Source organism: Nannospalax galili, unplaced genomic scaffold (assembly GCF_000622305.1).
Source record: "Nannospalax galili isolate Female #2095 unplaced genomic scaffold, S.galili_v1.0 scaffold139, whole genome shotgun sequence".
Classification (NCBI taxonomy): Eukaryota; Metazoa; Chordata; class Mammalia; order Rodentia; family Spalacidae; genus Nannospalax; species Nannospalax galili.
This window is the reverse complement of record NW_008345884.1, coordinates 4,856,189-4,876,528: the sequence shown is the minus strand read 5'-3', so window position 1 is coordinate 4,876,528 and position 20,340 is coordinate 4,856,189. Positions and strand designations below refer to the sequence as shown.

Sequence of the window (20,340 nt, the reverse complement as noted above, 5' to 3'; positions counted from 1 at the left end):
CATCCATAAGAACTATACAAACTCAAGCAGACAAAATCCAGCACACTACTGTAGAAATGGGAAGCAGGCCCCAATCTTCATTAACGAATTGTTGGTAGCTGATTACTGCTGGGTGAGGACGAGCTGATCTTCTTAAAGGGAGGAACTCTAGATAGACTGACTAGACTTCAAGGATGAATTTGCACTGAGGGACATCTGGGAATACTAACTTCACATGATAGGGCTTAACACAAATGATAAGAGTGCATGAATTCCAGTTTTTTTTCTTTTGGGCAGGGGACTATCAGATGTTGCCAGTGGGGAAGGGGGCATAAAGATGATTAAGATGTTCTGTATATGAAATACACAGAAATTTTGGAAATATCTCCATTCCCATATCCTTTAAAAATCTTGTACATTCTCATGATTTTTTAAAAAAAAAATAATTATGAGACATAATAGCATTAACAAATAAAATTTCCATCTGTTGTGAGACTTCTTTTCCTGGGAATGCTAAGCAATGCTTATTCCCTTTCAAGGTTCTAGTGTCAAGCCAATGTTTGATTAAAGTTTTACTGGGGAACTAATGAATTTATTGAGCTTACTTACCGAGATAACCAGGGCTGCTGAGGTGTATGTGTGACCCGGGGATATGCACACTGGATAGCTTTTACCCAGCATGGGTCATGCCTTCTCTTCCTAGCCTTCACCACATTGGATACTTTAGCCCTCCCCAAATCCAGGAGGCCATGTGTAATTAGGGTAAAATTACATTCAGTGTCTGGGAAGAGTGGCTGGATAATGCAATGAGGGTCCAATGACCCCTCTTGGCCCTCCTTTAATGAATGAACACAACTGTCAACATGACCAATTGTGATGACGTTTAACAATCAGGCTCAGCTGAAGTAGTGATGATGATAGTTATTTCATGCAGAAGGGACTGCTGTATAGCATCATCTTATTAAAAGGACTTGGAATGTAAAAGGATTTGGTGCTAGGAGCCACAAATGAGGGGGAATATACATTCTTTTTTTTTTTTTTCTGAGTCTGTGTTGCTTCACTTAGTATAATAGTTTCTAGATCCATCCATTTACCTGCAAATTTCATTATTTCATCTTTCTTTACTGCTGAATAGAACTCCATTGTATAAATATACCACATTTTTGTTAACCACTTGTCAGTTGAGAGACACTTAGGTTGCTTCCATCTCTTAGCTATTGTGAAAAGAGCAGCAACAAACATGGTTGTACAAGTGTCTCTACAATAGGATGAGGCCTTTGGGTATATGCCAAGGAGTGGTATAACCAGGTCATATGGTAGGCTCATCTTTAGTTTTTTAAGAGTTCTCCACACTGTTTTCCATACAGGTTGCACTAGTTTGAAATCCCGCCTCAGTGAATGAGCATTCCCCTTTCTCCACATCCTTGCCAGCATTTGGTATCATTTGTTCCCTTGATCTTAGCCAGTCAGGTTGGGGTAGGGTGATCCCTTAAAGTGGTTTTTATTTGCATTTCCCTAATTACTAACGATGTTGAACACTTTTTGAGATGTTTCTTAGTCATCTTTATTTCTTCCTTTGAGAACTCTCTGTTTCTATCTTTAGCCCATCTTTTAATTGGGTCATTTGGTTTCTCAATTCTTTGTTTTTTGAATTCTTTATATATTCTGGATGTTAAAAAATGAGAAACCTAAGCAAGTGATGAAGGTCTGTTTAGGTTTGTTATGATATATAAAGGATGAGACAAAAATAATATACATATAATCTTAAAATGTCCATGGTCATAGTTTAGTCAACTAGTTTAAGATAAAAATTACATATCTAGTCAAAGTTTATCTGAGAATATTTTTTTTTACCCAAGTGTTATCTACATAGTACATGATAATTAAGAGTACCACACTGGTGGAACTAACCTTATTGGATGTTTAAAACCCATAATTTGATGCCTATACTAATGTGGTCAGAGGGACTTAAAGGATCGTTTCTGCCCCTTGCCCTCCAAGGTCGACTAAGTTCCAGGGGACTATTGAACATCTCTCAAAATGTCCTGTAACTATGTTGAGTCACCTGTTTTCTTGTTCAGGAAAGCCATGGAGACCCACAAGGTGGACTTGAACCAGTGTCCAGTCTATAAAGAGGAGGGTCAACTCAAAGGAAACATCTCATTCATGCTTCCAAATGAAGCCAGACATGGTCGAGCAGGACCTTTGACACAGATGAAACTGGTAAAAGAAAGGAGCCAGGGGCTCCTCCCAAGCCCATGTGACCTCCGAGAAACACATCCTCAAATGACCTTAAGTGTAAAAATAAACTGATTAATTTGGGCCAACTGTATGGTCTTAAACACCCCAAAAGAAAGTATAACCAAAGAGTAAAGTCATCAGTATATTTCTTTAGGAGTTCAAGGGATTACACCTCGCAGACATTAGGCTTAAGTCTATATAAAAAGTTATGTAGACAGTTATTTTTCATTGGTGATTTTGTTCCTAACCAGAAAGTCCTGCTCACATGTGAGATTTCAAATCTTGGTCTCCAATACTTTAGTGCCCATTTGTAGCTAAGGGAGACAACCAGCTATTGTTCTAAAATGATGGATAAATTTGTTTTCTCCCCCTATCTAGAAGCCTATCTAGAAGCCTTTGAGAGGGAACTGACACTGATTCTAACCACTCCAACAGCTATCAAAATACCTGAAAGTAAATCCTGAATACATCACTCTAGAGTCCAGCCTTGGAAGACAAACAAAATATAAGGAGGAACCCAATAGAGGGATGCTTTTGGAAGCCCTTGTCAAGAAATTCCAATGGACTCTCATATGAACGTTTGAAAATTACCCTGTTCTGATTTTTTTCTAGTTCCCTGTCTAGAACTTGTAATAGTAATTACTCTTTCCTTTACTTCTCCTTCACATCTCCTATTCATGATTCAAAGACTTTCTTTTCCTCCCTGAGATAAGAGTTATACAATTTGGGAGTCTTTTAGATCGACTCACTGAAGGGGTACTCCAATTGCCTCACCCTGTGTCCCTGTTCAGTATGGAAGAAGCCAGGGTGTTCTTCCTCCTGATTCCCTATTGGCAATTTGGGTAACCTCTTCAGAGGACAATGTTATAAGAACAGGAGGTAGTAATTGGCTAGGCAGTTAAGGTAAAAAGACCCCCAAAGAAAAGTAGCCAGTTTCTTGGCTAAAACTCACAATGTCCTTGGGCCTCTTAGCAACCTACTCCATTCCAAAAGCCAAAAATGTCAAAAATATTTGGGAGCTTTTATCTAATACTTAAAAGATTTTAGGGTTACCTCTTCAGAAGGGGAATGTTAGAGTAGCCAAAAGACCCATAAAAAATAAATCAAAGAAGAAGAGTACATGAAAGTATCAGAAAAAAAGTGATGGAGAGCTATGGGAGGAGTTGGAGGGGAGGGATTGGGCATGGATTTGACCAAAACACCTTATATGCATGTATGAAATTCTCAAATAATTATTTATTTAAAAAAGAAATACCCCCAAATTAAAATATTTACAAAATGGTTTTCAATATTGTTTCAATATGTTTATTTTATATATTATCTATTATCTCTTAAATTGTGATTGTGGTATAAATTTATAAACACTAAAAGATATTTACTCAATGAAGTGAGAATCCTAGCTATGTAAGGTAATCTAAGAAAGGCAAAAAAAAAAAAAAAAAAAACCAATAGTGCTGCTAATGTAACATAGGGACCTTGAAAGTAGGTTTGTTTTTACAAGCAGAAAATATAATATAGAAAAGTCCTTTAAATTGAAATTTTCTAAATAAAGGTAATTGATCCAAAATTAAAATAAATAAATATATCAAGTGACCTAATGCCGTCTATTACTGAGACATGTCATAGGAAGTTTAAAGTGCCTTTTGTTAATAAAAATGCACATGGAAAACCAACTTTGCATTCCATCAGGAAAGATTAAATGGTTCCGACTATGTTTGTCAAAATAATAACTTTATTGATTTCTAATATATTCTTGAGTCACATACCTTAAGTAAATACCACATCAGCCTCTTCATTTATCTGATCCAGAATATCATATCTAACAATTTTATTAGTACCAAAGTCTCTACTTATCTTTTAACCAGAATTGTGACAATTGTTTTTAGAAAATATTCTGTCCCACTGAGCCGACTTACATTTCATGAATTTAGCTAAGTTTCTTGAGCCATAACAGAACAACAGATTGTTAGTTACTTTATCAATCAAAATTATGACCAAATACAGGATACTGTATCAAATGCAACATTCAAACTCATTCAAAAGGAGAAAAGTCCTAAAAGATTGCCTAGGTTGTAAAGATCTATAGCAGGGATACCTATTGTCTGTGTGTATGTCCTCAGGAGCAAGATGAGAGAATTAACTGAGTCTTAGAGGAAAATATGTCTTGAAGTATAATATTAAAATAATCCATCCTCTCTTGAATGTGTTTATACATAGCTTTGGTTGACAGTGGCAGTTTTCTTTGTGTATTATAAGGTAGAAAAAGAGCTATAGTGATAGATACACCATGAAACATGGTTGGCAGAATATAGATGTTCATCTATCTCATATTATGTTCTCTTGCAGAGTTATAAATTTTAATGAGTGGTTTAGGAAGGGAGAAGAGCTCCTTCTTCATGTCTAATAATTAATCAAGTTCTTTCTAATATATAATCCTGACTTCAGTAAGGTATTGCTGTTATTATATGTATGGCTAAAACTAAGTCACCATTCTGCTCAGGTGTTTGACAGTGGAAGAGTAAGAAAAGACATCATATCACTGTTGCAAAAAGGGGGAAGCTCTGCTGAAGCCCTCCGTCTTTTGGTTAGTCATTAGGTTTATCTCTTAACATCAATCACTTTGAGTATTAACATTTTATTGTATAATTGGAGGTCAAGCCTCAAATGTTCAGGTTAAAACAAGGAGACTGTAGAGTTCACAGTAATAGGATTATAAAGAAAGACTGGGCTGCCTAGACAGAAATTACATATCCTAAGCTACCAGGCAGTTAGATATGATCATGAAACTAATTCCTAACCACAATATGTGGACAAAACTGACCCAAGTCAATCTGACTAGATTACAAACAACAGAAATTTCCCTGACAATATCCTGGGGAACAGAAAGTCCCAAAGCAAGGAGCTGGTAGACTTTTGGTAGTGAGGACCAACTGATTCATAGAAAATATTTCCTATGTTACAATCTCACAATGAATGACCTTGGAGTATTTTCTTTTTTTTTTTTTCCTTACTGCTTAAGGAAGTTTTATTAAAACAAAAGTTTTATGATCCAAATTACATTTGTTTGCCTAGTTATCAATTCTGTTACTTAAAGTCAAACATCCCTAAATTATTCCACAGTAAAGAATTATAAAATTTAGGAAAGAATGATTTAAATTTTTGTACTTTGCTGAAAATTGTTTTCCAAGGGTCTACAAAACATTAATTTTTTATATTTTGCTTTTAAAATATTTTTTATTGTTTTAAATCAAGTAATCTATAACTACCATTGTATGCTACACACGGCATTTGCCTGGCACACAGGGTTCAAAATTTCCTTTCCATTTTAAGTTTATTTTATATGTTACAATTTTTCCATAATATTTAATTTTTTAGCTTTTGTGCATTTCATACAACAGTTTTTAAATTTTAGACCCCCCCTCCCCAATCCATGCTCCACCCCATCCCCACTGGACCTTATGTATTCCACCATGTGTGTTAAGTCCTATGCAGTCAAGAACTTGTACCCAGCTGTCTTTCGATGCAAATTCATCCGCTGTTTTTTTGGTGTTATGTATTTTTCTTCAGTGAAGCACGAGCTTCTTTTAGGAGGCCCTGATCATTTCTAAAGAGTTGGAGCACCAGTGGCGCTGACAGCTGCTTAATGGGCGGCTTCTTTAGCTTGATGGGCTTTTAGCACAGTTACAGCTTCATCAGCTTCCAAGTGGAGAGGCTCTGGCGACCCAAGCAGGTGAAGCAATTCTGAGTTATTAATCTCCAACAGCATGCAGTATTTTCCTAGCAAGAGCAGGTTACATGGCTTGAATAAGAGGAAACAGGAATTCACCAACATTTGCTTTTGCCCTTAGAATGGGGGGAGGAATGCCAATATGGGGGCAGTTGAAGGTTCCTAACCTTGTACGTGAACAGCAGGATGTTGCATGGTAACTTGTAGCCTGCGCATTAAGATGTTGCTGGGGATTATGGACTCCCGCAGCATATTTATACGAGGAACAGTGCAGACAGCAGGAGCTGGTACAGCAGCAGCTGCTGCAGGACGTGAACCCAACGTCTGTGTTGGTGTGTTAGCAACACGCTGTTGAAATGATTCGTGGAATCTGTGAGGAGGTTAGTCTCATTGTACTAAATGGTGGTGTGGGAGCATCTGGACTAAGGCCTCTTGGAATATTTTGGGACGGCTGTGGTGTAGCACCCAGAGCAGTTCAGAGAGGACTTCGTCTTTGTTGAGCAGTTTGGCAAGGAGAATAGTGTGCAGCAGGGTTTTGAGTCTGTGGGAGATCTGCTATGAAGCGACCTGAAGGAGGAGCTTGCAGGGGTTGAGCACCAGGCTGGGCATAGCTAGGACATTCTGCATGCACTGGTTAGGGAGGTGACCCTGGAGCTCTTCTTTACACTTAGCTAAAGCTACATACAGGTGGCCACAGTTCTACCATTCATTTCTGCAATAGCTTTAGTGGTTTTTTTCTAGGGAGCAGAACCATACAAAACAAAACACCTTGTGCTATGATCATCTTCCGTCCTACCGTTTTCACTAGTGATTGTATGAAATGGAGAAAACTCTTTCCAGACATTTGTCATCAATACAACCATCAAGATTTTCCACGTAATGATTAACACCTTGGTGTCTGGTGCTCCAATCTTGCTTCATCTGTTAGAATTTGTGCTTACGTGCTGTCTGCTGTTTTCCTTTTTTTATGAGTTGTACGAACATAATTTTATTTTCCATTGAGCTCTTTTACTTTCAACTCATTCACTGCTTTCTGTGCATCTTCGTGCCCTTCAAAGCTTAAAAATCCATCCAAATTTTTTGGAATTTCCATTTCATCAGTTATTACTTTCACACTGAAGCCAGGCCTAGACTTGCTGAAGAGATCCTTAAGGCACTCATCATCTGTGTCTTCTCTGTAATTCTTCATGTAAACATTGGTGAACTCTGCCCTAGCTCCAAGTGGTGTTTCTTATAAACTCCCAAACAGATGAAGAATACTCTCCAACATGTTTGAAGAAAAGGGGCAGCTCTGAACATATATTCTAACTAAAGAGAAGCATCTTTCACTTTCTTTTAAGCATTTTATTTATCATAAGTGTAGGGGGTGGGGGAAGGGAGTGTTCACATGATTAGAATGTCTATATTAATTACTTTCTAACATAATGACATTAGAAAAATTAGCTTCTGTTGCCTTGCCTTTAAAAGGACATAAAAATAGTCCAAGAGATATAAAATACATTTTTTTCTAGATGTATTTGGCACTGTGGATAATATATTTTATACGTCTAATAAATGTAGGCTGCTGTAATTGGTGTGGTCTTTATTGTTTTACTAATGACGGGAACACTCAGTGAGGTATCAGTACCAACTGTTGGAGTAAGTCTCCTGTCTACAAGCTCACATGAATGACACCCAAAGAAAGGCTCTTGCCTTTATCAACCTGTATATTTCCTCATTGCACCATTTCCATGAATGTCAAACACATTGCAGCGAGATGTATTAGATTTGTTCAGCATGAGTTTTCTGCGACTCTACTCATTCTGTCCTTAGAACCTGATTTCTGCCGGTGTTAATCTTCCTTAGCACCCCTTTGCCAATGGTACTGAACACAGTACATAAAATGTAGTTCACTGCCAAGTGTTCATTTGGACATGCTTAAAACAGAAGTGAACTGTCCTCAAAGATCCAACAATTTGCCTTAGTCAGTTCCTGACTACCGCATTGAGTTGTATAGTCAGAGACTGCAAAGCAAGCTTATACTGATGTGACATCGAACTGAACAGGGGCTCCCAACCACAGCTGAGGTCTGAATGGACTCACTGTCTTCCCTTTGCCCTACTGATCTGGGTGGAGTTCATTCAGTATGCTTGGGGAAGATTTACCTCAGTGAACAGGAAGCTAACTTTAGGCTTATTGAAAAATTTCGTGACTCAAATATCTCCTCACAATCTCTGGTGGGAGGAAATTATCTAGTGCTTTTACTCTCTTAAAGTTTAGCACTCCCTTTAAACTACCCAATAAACAAATCTAATATATCCTTTTTACTATCCAATATAAGGCATACATTATTAAGTTCCTTAAATATCTTAACTGAGATGGTTGATATTAAAATATACATGTAGTCTCAGAGAGACTGACTTTGTGTGGAAAAGATTTCATTTTTTAATTTTAGTCATTATTTGTGTGTTGGGGGGCATTGGGGGATGTATGTCTCTTGATGCACGTGTGTGTGTGTGTGTGTGTGTGTGTGTCTATGGATGTATGTATGAGGCCTGTTGTTGACATCAGACGTCTTTTTATCACACTAAACCTTACTTTTTTTGAGACAAAGCTTGCTGTTTCAGCTGCCCACCCAGCCCTTAACTTACAGATGTGTGCACAGGGCCAGCTTTTACATGGTTGATGAAGATCCTAATTAAAGTCCTTATGTTTGTGCAACAAAGACTGCACTGACTGAACCATCTTCCCAGTTCCCATGGCTATATCTGACTTTTTATATTTTAATGAATTATTTTGGATAAGTTAAAATATAACTAAATTTGATTTATCTTAGATTTTTAATTTAGCTATTAGAAAATGAAAAGTCAGTTGTTTCCATTCCTTAGCCATTGTGAAGAGAGCAGCAACAAACATGGATGGTCAGATATTCCTACAGTAGGATGAGTCCTTTGGGTATATGCCAAGGAGTGGCATCACTGGATCACAGGTTGGTTTATTTTTAATTTTTTTACGAGTTCTCCACACTTCTTTCCATAGTGGTTGCATGAGTTTGCATTCCCACCACCAGTGTATGAGCATTCCTCTTTCTCCACATCCTCTCCAGTGTTTGAAGTCTTTCATTTGATTGATCTTAGCCAGTCTGACTAGGGTAAGATGGAATCTTAAAGAGGTCTTTATCTGCATGTCTCTATTTACTAAAGATGTTGAGCACTTTTTAAGGTGTTTCTCAGCCATTTTTATTTCTTTGGTTGAGAACTCTCTCTTCAGATCTATGCCCATCTTTTTATTAGGTTGTTTTTTTCTTGTTTCTTTATTTTTTAAGTTCTTTGTATATTCTGGATAGTAATCCTCTGTCAAATGTGTAGCTGTTTAAAATTTTCTCCCACTCAGGGGGTTTTCTCTTCCCCTCCCTGGGTGTTTTTTTTTTTTTTTTTCTGTACAGAAGTTTTGTAGTTTAATGAGGTCCCACATATTGATTGTTGACTTTAATGCCTGAGCAGCCAGTGTCCAATTTAGAAAGCCCTTTCCTCATGCCTATATCTTAGAGGGTACTATGCCTATGTTTTCTTCTAGCATTTTATAGTTTTAAGTTTTATATTGAGGTCTTTGATTTATTTGGAGTTTATGTTTGTGCAGGGTGAATAAGGGTCTTATTTCATTCTTCTGCAGATGGAGATCTGGTTTTGCCAGCACCATTTGTTGAAGATGCTGTCTTTCCTCTATTATGTGTTCTTGGCATCTTTGTCAAATATCACATGGCTGAAATAGTATGTACTCATGTTTCATTCTTCTACTGTGTTCCAATGATCTGTATGTCTATTTTTGTGCCGGGACCATGCGGTTTATGACTATAGCTCTGTAATTTAATCTGAGATCTGGTGTGGTGATTCCCCCAGTGTTGTTCTTTTTCCTCAAGATTGCTTTGGCTATCCCAGGTCATTTGTGATTCCATATGAATTTAAGATGAATTTTTCAATCTCTGTGAAGAATGTCATGGGTGTTTTGATTGGCATTGCATTGAATCTATAAATTGCTTTTGGTAAGATGGTCATTTTCACAATATTGATTCTACCAAATCACGAGTATAGGAGGCCTTCCCATCTTCTGGTATCTTCCTCTATCTCTTTCTTTAAAGACTTTAAATTTTTATTGTAGAGATCTTTAATGTTTTTGGTTAGTATGTTTTTGGTTATTATTCCAAAAACCAATGTTTTTGGTTATTTATTTCTAAATATTTTTAAATATTTTATTTTTTTGAAGCTATTGTAAATGGGAGGGAGTGTTCTTGAATGCTTTTTCTGATTGCTTGTTATTGGTTTAAAGAAAGGCTACTGATTTTTGTAAGTTTATTTTGTAACCTGACACTGCTGAAAGTATTAATCATTTTTAACAGTTTTCTAGTGGAATTTTTGGGATCTCTTATGTATGATATCATATTGTCTACAAATAGAAATAATTTGACTTCTTCTTTTCTAATTAGTTCTCCTTTAATTTCCTTCTCTTGTTTTATTGCTCTTGCAAGATTTTCAAGCACTATGTTGAAAAGCAATGTAGGTAGTGGACAGCTTTATCTGGTTCCTGATTTTAATGGGAATGGTTCCATTTAAAATGTTGTTGGTGATGGGTTTGTTGTATATAGCTTTAATTAAGTTGAGGCTGTTCCCTCCAGACCAATTCCTTCTAGGACTTTTTAAAATATTTTATATTTTATTTGTTATTTTTATTTTATGTGTATGTGTGTATTGCCTGCATGTAGGTAAATGCAACCATATCATGCAATGCCTGCAGAGGAAAGAAGAGGCTGTCACATCCCTTGGAACTGGAGTTATGGACAGTTGTTAGCTGCCATGTGGGTGCTGGGATTCAAACCCAGGTCTTCTGCAAGAACAACCAGTGTTCTTAACCAAAGAGCCATCTCTCCAGCCCCCCTTCTAGGGCTTTTAACATGAATGCATCCAGAACATTGTAAGGGAATTCTTTAAAAATCTATTTTCCATTAAATTTGAAAATCTAAAAGAAATGGATGAATTTCTAAAATCATGGACAGCACCAAAGTTTAACCAAGAGGAGATCAACAGCCTAAACAGACCCAAGACAAATAAGGAAATTGAAACAATAATAAAAGCTTCCCAATTAAAACAAAATAAACAAACAAACAAACAAAAAAAAAAAAACAAAAACCCAGGTCCATGTGGATTCACAGCAGAATGCAACCAGTCAAAGAAGATCTACAACCAACACCACTTAAATTATTCAAAAAGATAGAAACAGAGGGAGAACTCCCAAATTCCTTCTGTGAAACCAGTATCACTTTAAAAACCAAACCAAGTAAAAATAAAAAAAAAAAAAAAAAAGAAAACTGTTGACCCATATCTTTAATGAACATAGATGCAAAGATATTCAATAAAATTCTCACAAATTGCATAGCGACAGCCATCAAAAAGATCATCCACCATGATCAAGTCAGCTTTATTCCAGAGATGCAGGGATGGTTCAGTCTATGTAAGTTGGTAAAGGTGGTACTGCTGCTTTATAGCCACATTCCAAAGCTTGCATAAGCATCTCTCTGTGGCTCAATTAAAGTGGGAAGATACAGAGAAGAGAAATATGAAAAAGACAACTCAACTTAGCCAAATATTAACACGATTTTATGATTTCCATCCCTAACTTTCAAACAGGCTGCAGGACAATTTGTATTTGTTTTCCTAAAAAACTAAATTCAATTTTGAAAAAATTATTATATGACTCAAAATTAATGTTTTCTGTGAGTCAATGTCCCCAATAGAAATAAAATGTTTTGTGTCCCAATCAATATTATGTGCAATTGAGCCAGATTCTAATGGTGCCTTATAACATCTCCAACAGCTGCTTGTGTCAGCTCCTGTCAGCATCAAGCATTTGACCAACATTCCCTTTAGATTTTAAAGCATATTTGTTGCCTTATTTCACTGTTTTCCACTTTCTAGATTAGAAATTTCCTCAAACATGTCAGAGTATTCAGTCATTTTGTAAATTAAAGGATCTCTAGAAAGTATTATAATTATTTTAAATATTTTATTTTTTATTTTATGTGTATAAGTGTACTGCCTGGATATATGTAAATTCACCCATGTCATGCAATGCCCACAGAGGACAGAAGAAAGTGTCAGATCCCTTGGAACTGGAGTTATGGATGGTGGTTAGCTGCCATGGGGGTGCTGAGATTCAAACCCAAGTCGTCTGCAAGAACAGTCAGTGCTCTTAACCGATGAGCCATCTCTCTAGCCCCGAGAGAGTATTATTTTCAAAGCATTTTTTCCTAGAGACTTTTAAAGCATTGGTCACTTGTAGTGATTGCTAGGTTATCTTATGAGCTGTCAATATAGATGCTGTTACTATATTATTGCATCCCTGGGTGTGCAAAAGTAAAAGATCTTTTCCTCCTGTGACCTTAACGTATGGGAGTTTCCATTTACAGAAAGGTCATTTGAAAGCATCACACTTTATTTACTGTGGTGTTTTACGATAAAGGAGATTGGTCTTTGAAAGAGTGTAGGGTAATCGGTACCTAGGTGAAGAAAATTAAATATCAAGAAGTAGGGAAGATGAGAATGTTCAAACTGTATCTGCTTCTTTAATAGGACAGGCTTGTACCTTGTGTATTAAAAAGTACTCTTCTGAACCTTTTCATTAGTTAGATGTATCTGGTTCATGCCTGTCTAGAATCTCACCCCTCTCTGGATAGAAATAGGTATTGGAGATCTTAGTTCAGTAAAAGGCTGTGAGAGCTCTGTTTGGCTCTGCATAATCATGCACACAACCTCACAGGATATGTGTCACTTTAAAAAGCTGGATGAGTGGAAGAGCATTAATACTTTTCATTAGTATACATTTTCACATATATTACTCTTGAATGAAGAGAATAAGATTGATGTTGAATAAGAAAGAACTAGAGAACAGATAAGGATGAAAGTGCCATGGGTGAGAGCTTGCTAAAAGATAAGAATGACAGTTAACCATGGAACTGGGTCCTTTATCACTGATCTACTCAATGGATTTCTGGTGTTCTCTATAAATCACCAGACATCTTAAAAGGAGAAGCAGCAGTTTATATATAAAGTGTCCCATAGGGGGACTGTTTTAATATTGTCACAAATCCTTTTGGAAGACTTTAATAGAACATTTTCTTGAGATTTCAGTCTAGACTAATTATCCTTCTGAAAAGGACAATTTTCAGGCCGCTCTTATTAAATGTGTGTGAACTGTGGACTAAAAATGTAACTTCAGTCCAGCAGGGTTTGGATAGCAATGAAAGCCCACATGTATTTCACACAGCTCTTCTTCCACACAGACCAGAACCTGGTAATCAATAGGTAGCCAGTTTGTTCACCTTCCAGGTGTTGGTGGAGAAGCAGAATGGAAAAATGACTGCCAGGCTTGCTGAAGGATTCATTGCCCAGCTATGTAAAAATCAAAATGGTCCAAAGTGACCTAACTAATATACATTCACCATGATGTTGGGTGAACAAGCTTGTGGAGGCCAAGGGAGCACCACTGAGTGTCTCCCCTTCTCCATCTCCAGAAGGCAGATATCAAATTGCAAACCACATACTTGTCCTGTCAAAGTGTTGATGCTAATCACTTCCTCATGCACATTAAGTGCCTTTCCCTCCCCATCTAGTTCTGTTCTAACAAACTAGAAAGATTTTTATTTTGATTCTTTTAATGTAATTATTCTCTATTATTTTGAGTTTCCAGGGTCTCTCTTCAGGGTCTCTCTGTAAACAGACTTGAAAAACAGAATTCTGGTGTTGAAAACAAGAGACTTCATACAATTCTTCAGATTCATTTTGGCTTTCTCTTTAGTGAAGGTCTCTCTCTCTCTCTCTCTCTCTCTCTCTCTCTCTCTCTCTCATACACACACACACACACACACACAAAATGAAAACAAAACAAGTACAAAACCCACTTATTTTCATGCTGACTCTACCCCTGAATATATGAATAGCTGACTGTTTTCCCACCTTCAACATGAGGCAAGGATTGGATAGTCTCCAGGTCTGATAACGTGCAACAAAAACATTTTAGTGCCCTCTGTAAGAACTCGCAAACTCTGTGTGTGCAATAAACACAGGAGTCTTTCCTCTAAAATTAGTAGCAAATTGTTTCAGTTTTAGATACTTCCAACATATGAAAACAATTTTCCAGAGGTAGCAAGATTTGAAAAACATTGGACACATTTTTTAAATTAATTCAGTAATTCCCTGAGGAGAAAAACCAGCTGTGTGTGACATGTGAATAAGAAAAATGAAGGAGTGTCAAGACGGCATGGAAAATATACCCAAGCTCTGACTCAGGGATGAGCTGACAAAATGGTGGCTCTTCAGTCATGTTTAAGCCGAAGTATGTGGTAACAAACCAGGATGATGAATTTTAGGGATCAGAACACCCAGCCCATTAAACAAGCTCCTTTCTTGCTGGTGGGTAGGGCTTGAAAGCTGATGGGGTCTGCAGGGTGAAGATGGCAGCATAACCATTTCTTTAGGTAGAATTTCTTAGAAAGGACCTTTCTTCAGCACAGCTAATTTTACACTCAGTTGTCTAGGTCAGACAGAGGGGTGTATAATGAGGTTTCCGTAGGAAGATGTCAAGAATTCCTTTGGGATAATATACTAGTGACACTTTCATGAATGTCTTAGGTCACATCTGCAGACAAATTTTTATTAGTATATACTTATAGAACAATAATGAGTTTAGTGGTGACTTTTGTGCCTATATATCAAGTACTTTGATCATGCAGTTCAGTACCCTCTCCTGTCCTTTGAACTCACAATCTTCCTCTTCAGGAATGATCTCCCCTTTGCAGTCAAGTTTTATTTAAATCTAAATTCTGTATATGGGAGAAACCATATTTAAACTTTTAAAAAAGGTATAAAAAGACAATAGCGTTACTTTTCCTACATCTGCTTATCTTCATGATATTAAGAAACAAACTGATTGTACAAAGGTAAGCTCCGTGGACAAGCTATTATTTCACAGACAGGTCTTTTGGGGTTTATAAATGTGCTGATGCTTTGTGTTGGTGCAATATAGGGATAAGTAGCAAGAGTAAACCAAGTAGGCAAATTCTTGCTCTGTGTTGTTGTTGTTGTTTATTGATTTTCTTTGTTTTTTATTTTGTTTTTGATCATTGTACCTACAATGATATTTTGCTATTTTTTTCTTATATGAGACTCATATTAGGATCTTAGGAAGCACCAAATACAAATTTTAAACCTTATTACCAAGAATTATACCATTAGAGGTCATGGCTATTGACATTATAAAAATATTTTATTTACTATTTTACACTTTATGTGTATGAGTGTATTGCCCATATGTATATAAGTGCCCCTGTGTTGTGCAATGGCCATGGAGATCAGAAGGCATTGGCTTCCCCTGCAACTAGAGTTACAAACAGTTGTCAGCTGCCATGTAGGTGCTGGGAATTGAACCCAAGTTCTCTGCAAGAGAGGCCAGTGCCCTTAACCACTGAGCCAGTCACAGCTTTGACCTTTTGATATATATCTTCATGGTTATTTTCCTTGGCTCTTTGAATCATAAAATGTATCATTAGCAAAATCCTTTAAGATTATAAAATGTGTGTGAATAAGGAGGTCTTCCATAAACTTGCACTGAGTCACAAAGTTTTTAAGGAGAGGCAAACTTGCTTTTGTTGTACTTGTTTTTAGGGTTGTCCTTATGATGTTTCTGTTTTAAGTACATCCCATTATGGTGCCTTTTTCCACCTCCCAATTTTTCTTTGCATCAACTATTGTTCCTCCGTTTGGATTGAAGTTTGTTCATATACATTATTTGATCACCCACTTCACACCATAGACCTTATCTTTAGTGACATATACACATTAAAATAAGGATTTCCAAAACCCATCAATGCTTAGACATAAGACGGACTCCTGGTTGAGGGTTTAAAGGTCAAATCTCACTGTGTAATTATTAGGTTCCTTAGCAAAAATGCCAAGAGGAATAATAGAAGTATGTTTTCATAGTGCTTCACACTTTCCTTAAAAGTTGACTGTTTCAGGTATAATTTGTACCTGAAGAGCTCTTTTTATTATTTTTTCACACTGTGAATGTGTGTTTCTGTGTGAACATGCCACGTCAAGGGTTTGGAATCAGAGGATGACTTTCAGAAGTTGGTTGTCTCCTTCCATCACATGGGTCTAGGAAATTAACTCTCAGGCTTGGTGGTACATCCTTTACCCACTGAACCACCTTGCCAACCTGAAGATATCTTATATCTTTGGACATTTATCAATATTCCCTTGATTTTCTTCTATGAATATCATCATGTCCTCTAACTGCCACCTTTGTGTCCCAATCTAGTATACTAGAGTCAGGTAGAAGGTACAGTGCTCCCTAAGAACAAAGTTTGACTAAGAAAGGAAGCAACCCTTGACTCTTCCCTTCATGTGTTTATTGACATGTGAGTGCATACTTCCCATCCCATTTCAACTCATCCCCACTGCAGTCAGTTCACACTTATGACTCAGCACTCTAATCTATATTCACTATGACTCTGAGTTCAAACCTCATTGGGAAAAATTGTGAAAAAATTGTAACAAAAAATATACGATATCTTACCTGGAGCAAAGCTCTTACAGTCCTTGAGATGTTTTACAACTCTAAAAAGTTATGACAACCTAATAGTAATGTAAATGGTTATTATTCACAGAAATTCAATTGATTCCTGTCCTGCGGATATTGGCCAATTTATTTTTTTTAATTTAAAACACTTTAGTTGGGAGGTATTGTATAGGGAGAAAAAGGGAAAGAAGGAACCCGAGAGAGAAGAATAGTAGGAGAAAGGTCTTATTAAGAGAAATATGCAAAAAGTGGGTAGTTGAAGGGGAGGGGAGAAGGGGCCTATACAAAGAACTATTGCAATAAAGAGGGAAAAATTCTCCAGGTACATAGTTTTAAAAAAAGCCTTAAGCACAGAAGGATCCCTGTGGGGATGGAAGAAAGTCCTACCAGAAGCCATATGGTTATTAAATGAAAATCCCATTGGCAAAGGTAGGTTGCTCCCTATGAGCTGTTTGCCAGAGGGGCCATAGAGGTCCTCAAAACAATAAAGGCCATTGCCAATAATGTTGGTTTTACATAAGAAGTGGACAGTAAAACCCTATTACTAAAGACACTGCATGATGTGAGAGCAGGAGAGGGAGAAATCAAGCTTGGAATAAGCTGGAAGCTCCCTGCCACTGGATGCAGGGAGTGCATTTCATAGTGCCCGAAGGTGACATCTGGGTGGCTGGGAGAGAACTATCTCCTATAAACCTGCTCAATGATGGACCCAGTGGGCTACAAAATCAGCATGCCAAAAAAGATGTTCCAACTGGTGCAATAATGGCTCATCTAGTGTATGTACAACCAGAAAATTATTGACTGGATATAATGCCTGCTCCTAGAGGTAGAACACACATCTGGTACTGTAGACCAGATCACGCCCCTGTGGCAGGGGAGAATATAGGCCTCAGTGGGGAAGCCACTGCAATTGTTTTGTTAGATGATTGTAATGCACCTACTAAAATATCATCCAAGCATTTGTGTTTATGCTCATAGGTCAGTTGTTATAGCAGCCACTGTTTAGATGTTCTTGCTTCTTGCTGTTTGTGTTTTTATGGAAGATGGAATACTACTAAAATGAGCCATCATCCCATGACAAACAGATGATACAGAGACCCAATTGGTCGGTGCCTTGCCACAATGGGAGGACAATCATCTCCCCCTCTAAGGCTCAGGGACTTTTGTGGAAGAGATTGGCATTTGTGGAAGAGGTTGGCAGAAAGAATGTAAGAACCAGAGAAAGGGGTGGAGTGTTACCTAAAAGTGTCCTCCAACCACTTTGTTAGCAAGTTATAGACACACAGCCTTCCCACACTCCTCAAGGAATCAGTGGGGGCGTCAGTTACCCCTCCCACCCAATCAGTTGACTTTAGCTGCATGTGGGGGAGGGGCTAAAGATATATAAGCCAAGAATGCCATGAGGCACCTCTATTATTCCACCAAAGTTGGCTCCATGTTGGCAAATCCTTTGATCTTGGATTTCTTATTTCGATTCCCCCCTTCAACTTCATTGTATATATATTTTTATGTAACATGCTTCAAGTTATTTCTGGAAAAACATGTTAAAAATTGCCTGTTTGGAATGAAAAAAAAAGAAAAAAAAGAAACAAAATAAACTTAAAATTTTTTTTGAGAATTTCACAAATGTGTACAAAGAAATATGATCATATTTATGCCCCATTTCACCCTCCAATTCCTCCCCTGTCACCCTCAACACAATCCTCTCCTGACTTCATGTCACTTTTTTTTGATAACCTTCTAAGTCTGAGTAGTGCCCATGTGTACATGGGCACTGACAAATAGGAAACCTATCAGTGGTCATGTCCTCCATAAAGAATGATTCTCCCTTTGCCAGAAAATACCCACTGCCAATAGGTCCTCAGTATGAGGTAGGACCTGGATATCATCTAACCTAGCTATCCTGTAATTTTGGCTGGCTTAATCTTGTATAAGTCTTGTACAGGTAACCACAACTAATGAAAGTTCATGATTGCCATAGCCATGTTGTGTCCAGAAGATCACATTTCACAGCATTCCTCTACATCCTCCCGTTCTTACATTCTTACCACCTCCACTTCCACAATGTTCCCTAAGTCTTAGTGCTAATGAGGTTAATTTAGATGTCTTGTTTAGGACTGAAATCTTTTAATCTCAACATTTTGGCCAGTTTTCATGGTTGAGGACAACCCAAGACTGTGGGGATAAACATAAATATTTAGAAAGCATTTGGCAGCATGCCTTTTTAGCAAAATAATAATAGCAGGCTCTACTCTAGGGCCTATGACATCTCCAGGCAAGGAATTTTGACCAGGATCACAGAATCAGTCATGAAACTCCCTCCTGCAGAGAAGGCCTCATATCTAATCAGTGGTTAGTTACCACATGATAGCCCTGTTATTTTTGTACTAGCAGATATATCTTGTCTGACAGTTTGGTATTGTAGGGTATAGGTCTAACACTGGGTAAGACCACTGATATCTTTTCTCCCCAAGTAACCTGCACTATGAAAGCTAGACAATAGGAAGAAAGTTTTTTGGTAAGTTTGAGATTGGTTTCTCTATGTCTTGCAGCCAGAGTGTGGATAGATCTTTAGCAAAAGGATCTTGCCATGTAGTTGTGGTGGGTAACCAATGGCAATGGTAATAAATAGCCTGGAAATTTTTTTTTTAGACCTCTGTTGCCTCATTGACCAATAACTTGTAGGGAGCTATCCTATACCTTGTATTTAATTTTTCATTTAATATCCCATGTCTTCTGAAAGCAACAAAGTCCACCTGTGCAGGATAAGTCTGAATGCTCTCTCTTTTTTCTACGTTATATTTTGGAATTAGCTCATTTACTAGCTAGTGGGTTTCCATAAGTCTTTTTCATACTTTAGTTTTTATTAATCTGACACTCCTTCCACCTCTCCCCATTCTCCAGCCCCATCTTTGCTCAATCCCTAGTAATCACTCACTTTTTTCTTATCACATGTGTTCTACTATCCCTCCACTTATTTTTTCTAAGTTGGGTTGGGAGATAGTAGGATTCCTTAGGCCTTTTCATACACCCTTTTTGGGTTAGCCTCTGCCCCCTTGAACTCCTGATTTTCCTCATACTCCCACATCCATCCCTGCATAAGATTTTCCCACCCTTAATATTTTATCTCAGTGCTTTCACTTTACCTATAATCTACTATTTCCCCTCTCTTAATGTGTCCTCTTCAAAAGACACCTTTCTGTTTTCCTTCCTTCCATTTGTGAAACATGACAACTACAGTTAGAAAATATTCAATTCACATATCAGAGAGAGTATATCGTGTTTGTATTTTGGGACCTGAGTTACCTCACTCAGTTGATTTTTTTTAAGTTCCATCCATTTGCATACATATTTTATGACTTGATTTTTCTTTACATATGAATGTCTCTTTGTGTATGTTATGTGCCACGTTTACCTATTCATGTGTTGATGGATGCCTAGGTTAATTCCATTTCCTAGCTAATGTGAATTGAGTAGCAGTGAACATGGATTTGGAGGTATCTCAGTAGTAGGATATAAAATGTGCATTGGGCATATGCCCAGTAGTGGGATAGTTGGGTCATATGGCAGTTCTATTTCTGTTTTTATGAGAAACATCCAGACTGACTTCCAAAGTAGCTGCACTAGTTTACATTCTTACCAACAGTACATTAGAGTTCCCCTTTCACCACACGCACAACAGAATTTGTTGTTTGTATTCTTAATGATAGCCATTCTCACTGGGGTGAGGTAGGAATTTCAGGTTTAATTTGAATTTTCCTGATTACTAGGGATATTGAACATTC

At 37.4% G+C, this 20,340-nt stretch overlaps 1 pseudogene; it reads right to left on the bottom strand.

The window, feature by feature from the left end:
- Positions 1–5,824: 5,824 nt before the first annotated feature.
- Positions 5,825–20,340, bottom strand: part of LOC103741370 — an 18,155-nt pseudogene continuing 3,639 nt past the window's right edge.